The sequence below is a fragment of the Mercenaria mercenaria genome, chromosome 4 (assembly GCF_021730395.1).
Source record: "Mercenaria mercenaria strain notata chromosome 4, MADL_Memer_1, whole genome shotgun sequence".
NCBI lineage: Eukaryota > Metazoa > Mollusca > Bivalvia > Venerida > Veneridae > Mercenaria > Mercenaria mercenaria.
In genome coordinates, this window is record NC_069364.1 from 2,639,086 (window position 1) to 2,653,706 (window position 14,621).

General features: G+C 35.2%; 1 protein-coding gene across 1 annotated transcript in view; it reads left to right on the plus strand.

The window, feature by feature from the left end:
• The first annotated feature begins 4,628 nt into the window (after positions 1-4,628).
• LOC123550819 (3-[(3aS,4S,7aS)-7a-methyl-1,5-dioxo-octahydro-1H-inden-4-yl]propanoyl:CoA ligase-like) overlaps positions 4,629-14,621 on the plus strand; it is a 52,670-nt gene continuing 42,677 nt past the window's right edge. The window contains exon 1 of the mRNA XM_045339211.2: positions 4,629-4,785. The gene's annotated coding sequence lies outside the window, so the exon portion shown is untranslated. The remainder of the gene's footprint in view (positions 4,786-14,621) is intronic.

Below are 14,621 nucleotides of genomic sequence, written 5' to 3' on the forward strand. Positions count from 1 at the left end.
ATTTTCACACTGTGAGAGATATGAGCTCCGCCCCCTCATACATTGTGTATGAATTTTAAATTATTTGCTAAAAACAGGATGAAAATTATAGTCGCACTTTGTTCTTTTTATTTCTCGATTCAAATTATTTTACTTAAAGAGAATTTCATACCGTTATGCAGCAAAATATAAAACAAAATGGAACTTTATATTGTCACAGCACGTCTGACGTCATGTCTGTTTACGCGCGTCTGTTTCCCGCGCTGAGATTAAAACAGTTGCAAAATGCATTTCTCAACGTAATTGAGCAAAAAAAAAAAAAAAAAAAGAAAATTTGTTTGTTTTGAGTGAATATGGAATATATCTCACCTCGAAGTGAGAAAATTTTCACATTTTCACTCGCGCTCCGAGCTCGTGAAAATATTTGAAATTTTCTCACTTCTCAGTGAGATATATTCCATATTCACTCAAAACAAACAAATATCCTCTATATACACTGTGATCTGGGGGGAGCAGCCCAGGTGACGGGCTAGGGACTTGGTCCCGCACTCATGAGCTGAAACTTAATAAGCATTGTTAAAAGCTAGGTTGAAATATATTTATAGATAAGAAATTGTATTAACACAGTCGTAAATAGAACTGTTTTAAAAGGCTAATTGAACATTGATTATAAATAACTTTGAAATTCGACTGAACATTATAAGCAACTGTGCATTGTTCTTCGTAGGAAATAAAAATGTTAGAACTGTCATAATGGTGTTGTGTTTTCAAGAAAGCTTCAGGTGCAGGTCACTAAGTTACAATTTGAATGAAGATTATTATTTCAAGTTAATATTTTTATTTCCATTGAAAGCAACAATAAATAATGATGTTGTAATACCTGAACGAGATTCCGATGAACTTGTGAGCTACAACTACAAATGCTTATTTATTTGCTTATTTTCTATCATTCGTTTATTCAAATTTAGCTTGCAAAGTATGCAAGTTGTCAAATGAAAATTAATATTCAGTACATTATCTTTACTTTTTGAGGTAATGTTTATTAACTCTTATTTCACCCTTAGTATTGTTTTGATTGGAATATTTTGTGCTATTTTTTTCACGTTGTCCCTCATTCACTTATTCTGTTTTTCTTTGTCCTCGCGTCTTGTTCCGTCTTTAGTGTCTTCTGCCAAACATTTTATACGTCCGTTCGTCATTCCTCTACGCTCCTATCTCACTTATTTGTCTCTCTTTAAAGAAATAGGAGCATTGAGAATGGAGCTTGGATTGCATTATTTTAGGGGTACATTAATGTAAATGATAAACTTGTTTGCTATAGTCTTTGTTCGATTCTGTCTAAATACTCCATTGGTTTATTTTTAAGTTAAATCTTACTATCTTAGCTATTTTTAGCTCGGCTTCAGATTCACATATATAGCAACTATCCTTCATTTTAAATATCTCGAAGAATATTGTATACCTTGGTGAGTAAATGAAGTCTAGTCTAGTTAACTGCAAGAAATCATAAACTTCGAGATTTTTAATACATGTAATATCACATACATAGATATAAATTAAGTGTCAAAAAGGCGGTGGTGTTGCAATCACTTGTAGAAACACGATCAATATGCGAAGGGTAACTCAAGGTTCTGTACGATGCTTTGAATATGGTATTTGGAAACTCGTTTTCAAAAATTTGACCATACACGTAGTGGGTGTGATAGACCCCCGGCTCTATCGTCTGGTAAATAGTTCGTTGTTGAATTCTTTGATTACATCGAAAACATTTTACCACATTATAACAATTTACTTATAATGGGCTTTTTCAATTTGCATGTTAACGTTAACAACAGTTCGTTCTATTTCAAAAGTCAAGGACACCCTAGTAGCAATGGGCATCGAAAAACATGTTGATTTCATCACTCATACAGGAGGACATAGCTTGGATCTAGTCATAACGGAGTCACTTAAGGGTGTTCAGGTAGAACAATTTGAGCCTGGACCATTTTTATCTGATCACCGTGTTGTTAAAGTGCTTTTAGATCTTAAACAAAAGACTATCGTTAGTAAGAGCGTATCATTAAGACACTTCTAAAATTTGAATGAATCAGTTTTTTCCAGCGATCTAAGTGCAATAAACGTTGATTCATAGAATATCGATCAAGTTTGTAATTGAGTTTAAATCGAAAATTGAGGATGTCCTGAATAAGCACGCTACAATAAAAGAGTAAACGATAATTCAGAGAGCACCCAAACCATGGTTCAATAAAACTTTGCAACATCTAAAACGACAAGTTAGAAAGTACGAGCGTACATGGAGGCGTTACGGTAAAACAGATCAGTTTGAGTCGTATAAAGCAGTAAGAAACGAATACAATGTTGAACTCAAACGTCAAAAGAAAAACACACTCAGTGAAAAGATAGAGAACGTTAAAGGTGATTCCAAGACTGTATTGATTACTAAAGTAGTATCTGAACAATCTGGCACCAAATCCAATAATTCATTGACCGAAAAATTTGCCGATGTTGACAGTTCTAAACAAGCATTGTATGACCTATTTATGCCTATATTGGTTGCCGGTGAAAGCAAGGATTGAGTTCAAGATACTTTCTTTCATGTATAGTTGTCATATTGACAGAGCACCAATGTATTTAACAGAATTGCTTACTCAGTATATTCCTTGTAATTTCTGAATTTCTGTGTTGTTCCATACAACAAGTGCAAAACATTCAATGGTATAAGTTTCTGTATTATTGGTCCAAAACTGTGAATCTAACTGCAGTTAGAACTGCACAAAAGTAATCACTTGACACATTAAACCAATCTGTATTTCAGAGACTTCGTGCCAATATTTTAATTTTTGATGACTGTTTTATATGCGATAGCAGCAGGTGATAGAACTTCAACTTTTTGTAAAAGCTTTTCATTTTAACATTTGTATTTTCAAGGTTTGTTAAATTAAACGTAATTGTTGGTACATGCTCTATGGGTAGGGTAGTGTATAGTAATTCTTTTTTTTTCCAAATAATATGTGATGGCACCATTAACAAGGGTGTCTGAACCTCTATATGCAATCCGTCCGGGCTTACCATGTAAGGCTTTAAGCACAAGTATCCGCAATAGGGGTAAAATAACCTCAGGGGGAAGGGTGCGGTCATGGCTTTTTGTTTAGATAAGGCCCATATTATAGTTACTATAATATTAGTATTGTCGTTATTATTACGGTTATTGTTATTATTATGTATAACGCCATTGAATATGTCATTGTATAGAAATAGGCATTTAATCAAAGAATTCAGTTTCAGTTTTTACATGCAATATGACAGAATGCAATCAAAAAACTTACTTGAATCACACACAATAAAAGTACTTTAATTATCAAACACAGTAATATGATAAGATTAAGGACTTCATCATTCACCACGAAATATTAGTGATTATTTGATACATATGTATATGTTAAAAGCCGTTTCCAGGCCAGATCATGTTGTACCGACTAGTGCTCAAATATCACTAGAAAATAATAGAAAATGAGGAAGTGATAGTTAAAGAAAGTTCTAACGCAATTTGACTTGAAAACTAGAGTCATCACATTGCTTTTTCCGGCGCTGACATACACTTCGTATCAATGTCATGTTAAACCAGCCTGTCGACGAGGACACCGAGTCAGACGCTGACGCCAAAGAGAGTTTGTTAGGTCTCTATATACTTTGTTTATTTGGCCTGAAAATGGTTATTTCTCCTTCATCGGTAAATTATACATAGATCGTGAAATATGCATTAGAGCGGACAAAGTGGTACAGCGGTTATAGAAAGAATACTTCCTGATCCATCAGAAATGTAACAAGAACATTCTTGAACTTCTTCTGTATGATTTCAGATAAAGATTTAAGTTATACATCTTTTTTTCAGGTTCATATAAGTCAGTTTAATTATATGGCAAAAAATGCAGAAAATCTTGTGTTCAGTTTTTGCATTTATCAAAACAGAAAAATGTTTATAAGTTGCATTTTTGTAACGCTTGGCGCATAAGAGGACTCATAAGCTCATCTACAATAAGAATTTTCAATGAAAAAGCCTATACTAAAATGACAAGATAATACATGTAATACTTGGTCTATCTAGTCTGTAGCGGGGAGTTTTAGAACTTCCCTTTTATGATTCAAGATCCAGATAATATTTATGCATCATTATGCATGTCCCTATGGGTCATTTAAATTTGTGGGCAAAACCTTAGAACAGTAACTCTGCGTTTTGGCATTTTCTTTGCAAAACAAAAAAGAAGCATTTTCTCGAAAGTTTTCTGTCTTATTTGCAGGCTGAAATGTGAAATATGAAATAACATTTTTAGATTAGTGTTTTGATAAGTTCTTGAAATACTTAAATTGTGCTTTCTATTTAGCCTGGAATTCTTCAGAATGGCGTAAGTAAGATGTTGGTAACTGTGTTACGAGAAAGGATAATCAAACTAAAGCTAGAAATCCATTCAAGTTTTATTGTAAACGAAAACGTATAAACTGAGGATTTCATTACTTTATCTAACATCTATAATCACATCGTATATCAAGCAAAGTATGAAACAGATGCAAATGAGCCGTTAACAAGTATATTTACAAGATTTTTGCTCATTTTGTATTCATTTTCAATCTAAAATAAACTAACGTAGATCTAATTGTATAGTAACAAAATCAATATCCGTATAATTTTATGAAATGTCATGCATTTCGTATTCAAATTGAAAGATCGTTTGTCGTCTGTTTAAATGAGAAACACACATCACAAGGGATATATTTCCATGGTTTTCGGTGTTTTACTTTTCTGAGGTAAGTCCTATTTATTCAGTCAAAACTATTTTGGTATGTAATATGTCAATTAATAACCTTTATTTTAAGGCCCAAAAAACAGATAATGGTTAGTTTCTCAGGCCACATTTTGCAAACTTTAATGACGCAGTGCGGATTTTCTTTTATTTTTAATTTTATTAACGACATTGCCCGTTTTATTTGGAATCCAGTGATCTACATCCATTTTAAACACACTTAAAGACATTGCACCTTATGCTGATAATAATTTATAAGGACACTTCTTGTTCTGAAGGATGCACTTGGCACTCAATATATTCTGAGAAAATTGCTATATATATCAAAAAAGAAATTGTTGAAGCATGGACACCAGACGAAATTGACGACAGACAAAACATGATCACAAAAGGTCACATTGTCACTACGTGACAACTGAGTAGAATGTTGACTGATTCAATCCATGTCCGGCAGCCCATATCGTTTATTTATTTTATATATTTTGTTGGGTTTAACGTCGCACCGACACAATTATGGGTCATATTGCGACTTTCCAGCTTTGATGGCGAAGGAAGACCCCAGGTGTCCCTCCGTGCATTATTTCATCACGAGCAGGCACCTCGGAAGAATTACCGACCTTCCGTAAGCTAGCTAGATGGCTTCCTAACATGAAGAATTCAACGCCCCGACTGAGGCTCGCGGTTTTGGTGTAGGAGATACAGTCCTGGACTTGTAATCTTTGAAACCTCTGACTGAAACCCATGGTCGTGGTTCCAGCACGGGCTACGACTAGGATTCATTATGTGAGCAAGTAGGTAGTTGCTTACGGACTTTAGGAAACTATTTACGGGTCTTTCCCATGAGCGTGGTTAGGTGAACTGACTGCCTGATATAACTAAAAATGATTTTGAAAACGGGTGTAAAAACCGAACACTGAACGGGCCCAATATAAAACAAGCACTTCTTTTTTATAATTGTTCTCAATGCAGTTAAAAGATATCAACTTGAATTTGGTACGTTTTCTTCAAGGGTATATGAAAGCTTTAGAATAAACAGAACACCAAATGCCTTTGTCGATTTATTCGTACTCACTTATTTCATTATTTCGACCTCATTTTTTGTTGAATTTTCTCTTTTCGCGAATTTCGTCAATTTTTTTTTGATAAAGAATGTAGATATGATGGGTAAACACCGTATGCGGGGGGGCCCTGAGAAACCAAACATATTTTTTTTAGCCTAAGTTGTCAAGATTATTTAATATTCATCAATACATTAATAAGAAATAAGACAATATCTGCAAAACGGCTCAAAGCAACCAGGTTTAATTTTTAAAAAAGAAAATTTACAGAAAAACAAATTCACTACTCAAAAAGAAAGTAACAATTCGAAAAAAAAAAACTACATGTATTCACTAAAAAAGTGTCATCATACCTATTACAACGAATATCAAACTTTGCCAAATAAAGGTCGGTGTCACGTTGGACGTCATTTTCTATTTGCCTAGGAATATTGTTCACCATATTTTCAAAATTCTTTAAGAGAAGATTATATTTTTTTCCAACTAAATTGGATCCTCCCTTGCATGATATTTGGTGACAAATTCGTTTAAGCAATGAATGACACTCTTTTTTTGCTACAGAGAAAACTATTCCTCGCCGCAAGGTGGTCTTGCTAGCTTTCGGCGGAAGTTTCAAATTTATTTATTTTTTGGGTTTTACGGCGCACCAACATATATATTTAGGTTTTATGGCGCCAAACAGGACTACAAGTTTGGGTTTTCACATCTTATTTACATCGAAATAAAAACATGAGGTTGGAATAAAATTTGCATACCTGCGGGAACACAGAGTTACAGAAAACCAAGTGTTAAGACCCTATAGTCGCCTTTTACGATCATGCAAGGGTAAGGCAGTGGTTCCAATTTTTCATACACAGACCGTCCCAAACCACATGGGGCGGAGTTTCAAAATCCACTAGTAAAGTAGTGCGTTACCGTAAAGATCGATTCTTAAGCTCCTACTAACAAAGGTCTGTTCAAACTTCGTTTGACTAAAATTCAGTTTTATGTATTACTCAGTTTAATTTTAGCAATAATTCCAAATACCAAAGAAAGGTTTCATACAAGAACACTACACAGTCAAATTCGGCAGATATAACACTTAAAAACGGTCACATGATTTTCCTGTTTATTTGCAGGTTTAGAAAATTCGCCTGATAATATGTTCAAATGGACAACCCTTAGTTACGAGAATGCTCCGAGTTCGAAAGGGACAAGTAAAAACTTACATGCAAATGATCGCTCATTGGGCGCAGTTGTATCCAAACAGAGATGGTTTTTTAAAATATGACGCAATGCAGAGAGACATTCTATAACCTGCAAAGAGTTGTTAGAGAAGAGTAAATCTTTGGGGGGTGTGGCAAGTATTGGAACCAGAAGGTGACTTTGGTTGCGTCCTGTATGGAAACTCTTTGACATGCTTATTGCATGTTTGGTGTACAGTTTGCTGGGGGAATACCTTTTTCAACTTTGCAAATTTAGAGCGGACGGAACTGAGTTATAGATACAATTCGCCACCAAATTCCAAAACTGCTTATAATGGACGCTAAAGAAGGAGAACAAAGCTGGCATCTCTTAGAGAAAATTCAGTCATCTCAAAATGTCGCTTGCTTCTTGACGTCATTAACAATAACAATTCCCTTGACTTTATCCATTTCAATTTAAAGAAAAAAGAGAGCCGTGTTGTCAGTTTAAAAAATACCGGAAGTAACTTTCCGGAATCTATCCTAAAGATTTAGTTGTTACTACAAAACCATCCGGCAGCACTTTTGAACCCAAACTGGTAGGGTTTACTCGTATGGGTTTTCCTGGAAGTACTTTCTTGCTAAAAGGGACTGTTTTGAAATAGCAGCCAGTCCAGAATTTTGCGACAGGCCGCTTGGATGGAGTGGAGGGGCTCCAAATATTTTCATCGCTTTTGGAGCAACTCGAGTAATCGTTGAGTCATTGTCAAATCAGAAAAAACAACATAGGTAAAAATTATTTCAGTACCTCGAAGGTTATTATAGCCCAGTTCTCACGTAACTTATTTTTTGTGGAAATTTATTAAAGGTGAAATTTCAATAGTCAAAATAAGACAGTAAATCATTTTTGCATTAACACTGGTTTATATCAACAGGTCATTTCATAAGACGTTGATTTTCTTCAGATTTTCTGTCTGACATCATATATAAAGAGAAGTGCACACACGTGTATCTCCTGGTTATCTCGTCTCGGACTTCTAGAGTTGGGGAAATGAGACCAATTTTCACTGTCAAGTTATTAATTTTGGCTCAGAAAGGTATATCTGACGCCTTTTCTTGAGTTTAACAAAAAAGGAAATTGACTAAAGTGTTATATAGAATGTTATTCGTAAAATTTGAGTCCGTCACTAATATGCCTTTCAGTGCAGCGCTGTTAGTTAAATGTTTATATTTTTATTCAGTTAAAGTGTTTGAGAATTGTGTTTAAGTCGATTGTGGTATGTAGGTTTGAAAATCTCTTCGCATGGCTAAAGAAATATCGGATAGTTTAGAAATACGGATTGTGATTGTTGAGATGTATTTGAGTTGTAATATTGACCTTGGGGAAATATATTATAATTGCGTTATAGGTTAATGATTTGAACATTGTTTAATGTTTGTTAAAGAGCATTCAGTACTCATGATAGCAAAAAAAAAAATTAAACATCGAGACATTGTTTTTACTAGGCGACATGAAAATTTGACCCAAGTTGTGCAAATACCCAAAATAGAACTGATAAAAATTGGTATAAAACTCTCAGGTTAAAAACGTTTGGCCTTGAGATGTGACAATAACCTGGAAACAGCCAGCGGGACTGACATGTAGGCTCTTATATTGTGTCAATGGATACACATTGACCAAAGTTCATGAAACCCTTAAAGACGACCAGTTTAAAAAAGGCATAAAATCCCAAATTTTCCCTTTCGGTCTTTATGGTAATCTTCTACAAACAGTATTCCGCGATATTGACAAGACATTAAGGACACATAAACTGACACCATATATACTCCATTGCTCTGCCTTATTTGTTTTACCAAACCCCCTCGATTGTTCTCTGAATATGGAATGTGTTGTCCGCCCAAACATCTCTTAATCCCTTCATGAAGAGTGAAATTTTTTAAAAAGGACATTGGACATGACAATTGTTGCTTTAAAGAATTATATTTACCCTAACATTTAAAAACTGTGAAATCAAAGGTAATTATCACAAACTTGTTGTTTTTTTTAAACAAAACTTGGACTCAAGGTTGTTCTAGTTTCTTGTCTTTTAGAATCATGGTGAACATTCAATTTAACTTTTAAAAATTAGATTCAGCTTTAGTGGTGCTAGAGGGTGTGATGTTTTTTTTTTCACATTCAATTATCTGTTAGGAACTCGTTAAAAACTGAGTTGTATTGTTTTTCTTGGTTATGTTCTATATTTCCCGAAGGATTTCTCACATATTTGATTACATTTCTTTTGCTTTTTGTTTCATTATAATAAATGATTTGCTTTTGAGATAATTCATTACCATTGTATCAAAGTGTCAATAACATGTTATATTTTTATTTTAGATGCTCAACGATTTACGAATTGCTGGGTCGTTTTGTAGAAATTGGTCATTTATTATGGGTAGCAAAAGTCAGCCGATATATCAACTTTTTCCCCCCATAATCATGTAGAGTATGAGGATGGCATTATTGGGAAACCTTTACCTGGTAGGAGTTACAAAGAAAATAGCATTTTAATTTGTTATATTTTGGGTTCTACTGAAACAAATATATTCAATTTATTGTTTTGTAAATGTTGAGATGCATTTCAATTGCAATTTATTCTGTTGTGTTTACATTGAAATCATAATTATTTTGCAATAAATATTTGAAGCTTGCCCGCTTAGCTCAGTGAGAGACATTTGGGTCTGCGGATCGCGGAGTAGCGAGGTCGAATCCGGGCGGGGGTATGTTCTACGTAAAAGACATTGTGTCTGAAATCTTCTTCCTCCACCTCTGATAATTATGTAGGGATGTTGGCAGTTGTTTGCGGAGAACAGAATCAGGAACACTGGTCAGGTTAATGCTCGGTTACATAATGAAATAATGTTAAAAAACGGCGTTAAACAAAAAACGAAAAATAATTGAACACTCTAAGTTTTGGAGATCATTTTTTAATTTGAAAGTCTGTTAATTCTCACTCATCAAAGTAGTTTCATCTTTTCTTTCAGCAGTTTAGAATTCATAAGACATTCTGAAAGTTTGTAGAAACTGTTCTTTATCCTTGTTCATTTGCCCTTTTATTTTATAACATTCGTACTTCTTTTAAAACCCGTTTCTCCTATTGACGTTTTGTACCAATTGACTTGCATAAAGGAGGCAACGGAAAATATCAAGCTGGAGATGTTTAAAAAACGCACCCCACACTCAAACGCAACTGCAAAGTGTGGGTGAATACATGATTTACATATGCACAAAAGTAAAACAAGTACGCAATAACGATGAAACGAACAGATAAAAAAAACCAGTGGCACAGATTTTGTAATGCTTAATTATATAACCTTTTTCAGGAAAGGAGATGAAGTTGTTGACGAACATGGAAATGTTTTGCCGCGGGGACAGGTTTGGAGAGTTGCAGTCAGGGGCGTTTATAGATTCATAGAGTACAAGATATGCGGGAAAAGTTTTTAGATACAGTTGACAAAGGAAAAATTGGCTTCACACTGGGGATATGGCGCGTATACGAGCAGATGGAACTTTATTTTACATGGACGGACAAGCGAACGAATGTCTGTTGGTACTGTGAAGATCTTTCCCCAAGAAGTCGAGAAAATCTTAATCAATTGCTCGGAGGTAGAGGCCGTCGTTGTCGTACCGGTTCCTGATGAAAGATTACACCATGCCATATGTGCTTTTCATCGTGCTATCGAAGATAAAGCGTGTTGTCGTAAAGGATATGCACACATATTTTGACCCTCTATGGGCTGACTTCGCTTATATCAAGCCGAAGTACTATATTGCGTTTGAGGAATTTCCGGGAAATGCAAATGGTTTAAAATTGACAGGAAAAACAATTGCAATGATAGCTGCATCGCAACTAAAATTTTGTTGAAAATGCACAACAAGAACATACTTACCAGATTATCAGATCACCTGCAGATAACTATCATTCTTGTCAGTCTGGCGTCCTTTCATGTCTTCTTCTTCCGATACATATAGGTAGGGAAATTACACCTTACATGGTAAGCTCTTTATGTAAAATGGGCTAGCAGACATAAATGAAATATTTTAATTTTGAGGAAAAATGATGTAGTTTTCGACATATTTAAGGATGTTTTAGTTCGTTAGAGGTTTGGAGAAAGCCTTCGACGTACTGCCGTTAATTGATCGTCGTTATCGGCGTCGATGTCGGCTTGAGAATTATTATTGTTTATGTCACTTTTTATAAAAAAAATTAACAGCCCATAACTTCAAACTTAGCGAAATGTTATTAAATCAATTAGGTTGTAAGTAATGCTAAGAAAACAAACCTTGCGAACGGTTCCATTTTATCGAAAGGATAGCATTTGTGACCGATAACACAAAAACAGACGTAAAAATTTCAAGTTTTTGTGTCTAGATTACTTGTTTTCTCGGGATAAGACGAGAGGAAGGACGACAAACTACCGATTTTGTGATTGTTAACCATTTATCTGGTAAAATATATAATCTATTTAGTGTCATATACTTGCATTTAAAAAAGGGACAATAAAATATCTGACTTAATTTCGTGACAACCGCGTTAATGCGCCCATATCTCAAGAGTCAATGTTGCACAAATATTCAAATAGGTCTAAAATGTGGATGTTTCTTGTGTGTGGTGGTGTGTGTGTGTGTTGTGTGTGGTGGTGTGTGATGCCGTTGGTGTGATGTGTGTGTGAAAAGAAAAGGGAATAAATATTTAATAGTCTAGTATTTCGGATCGCTTTATCTCTCTTTACATCTAAAAGGTAACTTACCTGTTTTAAACCTGTATTTGTAGTTGGGCTAATTTCACCTACCTATTTTAGTTATTACTAAAAGCTGATGTGTTAATAAATGTTATATTGAAATTGTACATGTACCATTTGTTATGGCTGACCACCACTAATGCAGCCCTATATAATTTCTATATAAACCACACTTTAAACCCAGCACTGCAAATCTATTTTCTACAGTCTTTCAAAAGCTGAATGTTAGTGCAACAATAAAATCAAAAGGGAAAAACGGGTGTTAATTTTATATAAGAAAACTGTGACCCGCTGAAAACTCAAAATAAAAATACACAACATTTACAAAGGTCCGGCTTTTGACAGTGTTATAAAGTGAACCGATCAACCCCAACAATACATGTTGTATCTTAGACCACTTCTCAAGTGTAGCCTCGATGTTATTGGAAACTGTGCCAAACATGAAAATGACTCTCTAGAAAACTTGAATACAGTCATGGTTTGACTTTTCTACTAGTTTTCCATTCAAAATTTCTGAAGAAAATGGATGGGTTTTTCCCTTTTCAGTTCGTAAATCTCTGCGCAAAATTTACATTAGCTTGGAAAGGAAATAAAGCATGACTTCTTCCAATTCTTTCGGACATTATCCACTTACACTTTGTAACTCGAACAACTATAGAACCAAGAAATGAACTATTGTTTACGGAGTTCTGTGAAATGAATACAGGAAGGATTGACAAAACCCAGTTAATATGCCGATCCTATTCAGTCGTTTGTTTCGCATGAATCCCAGAAAAAAGAAGTTTTCGCACATTTCCATTTGTTTCCCTTCCATGCGTTTTTCGTAACTAAGGCGTCTTTCCTAACGTTTAAAAATTGTCAATAGAAAGAATATTAGGGCGCATTAGATATTTCGAAATAGCTCTTACTGACAAAATGGGTTTTGTTTCTTTTCAAAATCAAGGGCTGCTTCAAAATGTATGCGGAGTCCACATACAATTGGTTTTAAAGTAGAGAAAATATATGTTTCTAGTTCCTGTCAAACCCTTTACCCCCCCCCGCCCCACCCCCGCCCCATCGGTTTTTAAAAAAGGGTGACAATTACGCGTTAAAATATACTTTAGAATGTTCAAACGATTTGTTTTTATCGTCACTTGGGTTTACATGACCGACTACATTTTTAGTTGCTGTAAATTGAATATTGCACAGAGAAATCGTGTCCAATTCCCGCCAATAACTAGGTATAGCAAAGGATAGTTCTTCATGCCATTTACTTTAAGGGAGAGTTCGTTATCCCGATGATCATCCTTATCCCCAAAAACGCTATTCGAATGGTACAGTCAAAAAAGTAGATCACTTCAAGAAAGTTTAACGTTTGCCTTTTTTTCAAAAAATTCTACAACACAAATACAATTAAATCAAGGGCTCATAGAAATATCCTACATTTATGTCAACGACCAGAAGTAATGTTTTATTTTATATTTTTAACTCATAAAAATAATAGACATTTTTATTTTGGTATACAGCTTTCAATACGAGAGCAAATTTCAAATAACCATACGCATGTAATAAGACAAACGGTTCATAGCTGCGCATGCACGACAGGAAGATTACGATAATAAGAAATCGGAAATACGGTGAATAAAAGTCGATACTACGAAAAATCGAAACGATGATAGTGAAAATTCGACACTAAGACGATGGCAGTACAAAATAATTTCGACTTTGCACCATCGCAGTTTCGTTGTTTTGACACTTCGATATCGTAGTTTCAAACATTTCAAATCTAACTTCGTTGTTCAATTTTTAAAATCATAGTAGCGTATTTTGGCGCTTCGAGCATCGAATATTGCGATGTCCCTAGCTGAAATTTTTACATTAACTAGTAAAGAGAGACACCCCTAAAATCACGTTTGTCCCCCTCAAACTTAGGATTCTTGTAACTTTAAGTGTGAATCACTCGTCCTTTTAAAATTTCCCCGATCCCTAGAAAGTTAGGTTTAAACTAATAAATGTGCGCATATTTTCAGCAGGAAAATGCGCTTCCATGAGAAATGTAACAACGTTTATTTCAATATTCAAGTTGCGTTTTGACATTTGTCGTGCATACCCATTGTATTGTATACAATTTTTATATTAACCGCTGCAATTCTTAGCACATTTATCAACTTTGGACACGGAACAGGCCAAATGCAGGGCTCGAGGAGGGTCTGCCCAAGAATTTGCAGCCAAGCCACGATGTGTCGACACGCCTGATGCCTAGACAGACCTAAATGGGACAATAGCTCCTGTTTCCCAGATGGTTTTACTCAGAAACGGGTGAGTAACCCCGAAGGAAACCTAGTTGAAGACGAGGCTCTTTACTTGACTACACACCATCCGGTATTCAACGGTCCCTCCAGGGGGTTTCGGTTTTCCGGGCTCTGACCCCGGAAAAAGTCCAACCACAAACTATTGGGGTCCTCCTTAAACTCACAAAAATGAAAGAGAAGGAGGAACATACCCAAAGGGGAAGAACCAATCCGCATCAACCTTCAGGGTGTTCTTCAAAAAGAAAGTCGAATTGGCATATCCATGGAAAGACATCAATGTCTGTTGCATTTCAGGAAACTCACCTACAACCGGAAATCTTCAAGTCAGAGGATCCAGTTGTTTTCGTTGTGCATGGCTGGCCCACGAAAAGAGCATCATGACATAGGTCAGGACAACATAGCGCTGTTTTAGATCAACACACATACGGATTATCCCGAGTTCCAAGTTTTTGAGTCTAAAAAAGGTTCACTTGAAACTTGTGAAATTTTTAAATCTCCAAGTAACAAAGTCTGTCCCTTGCAAAGTTACAATGATGAAACCGGTTCTCA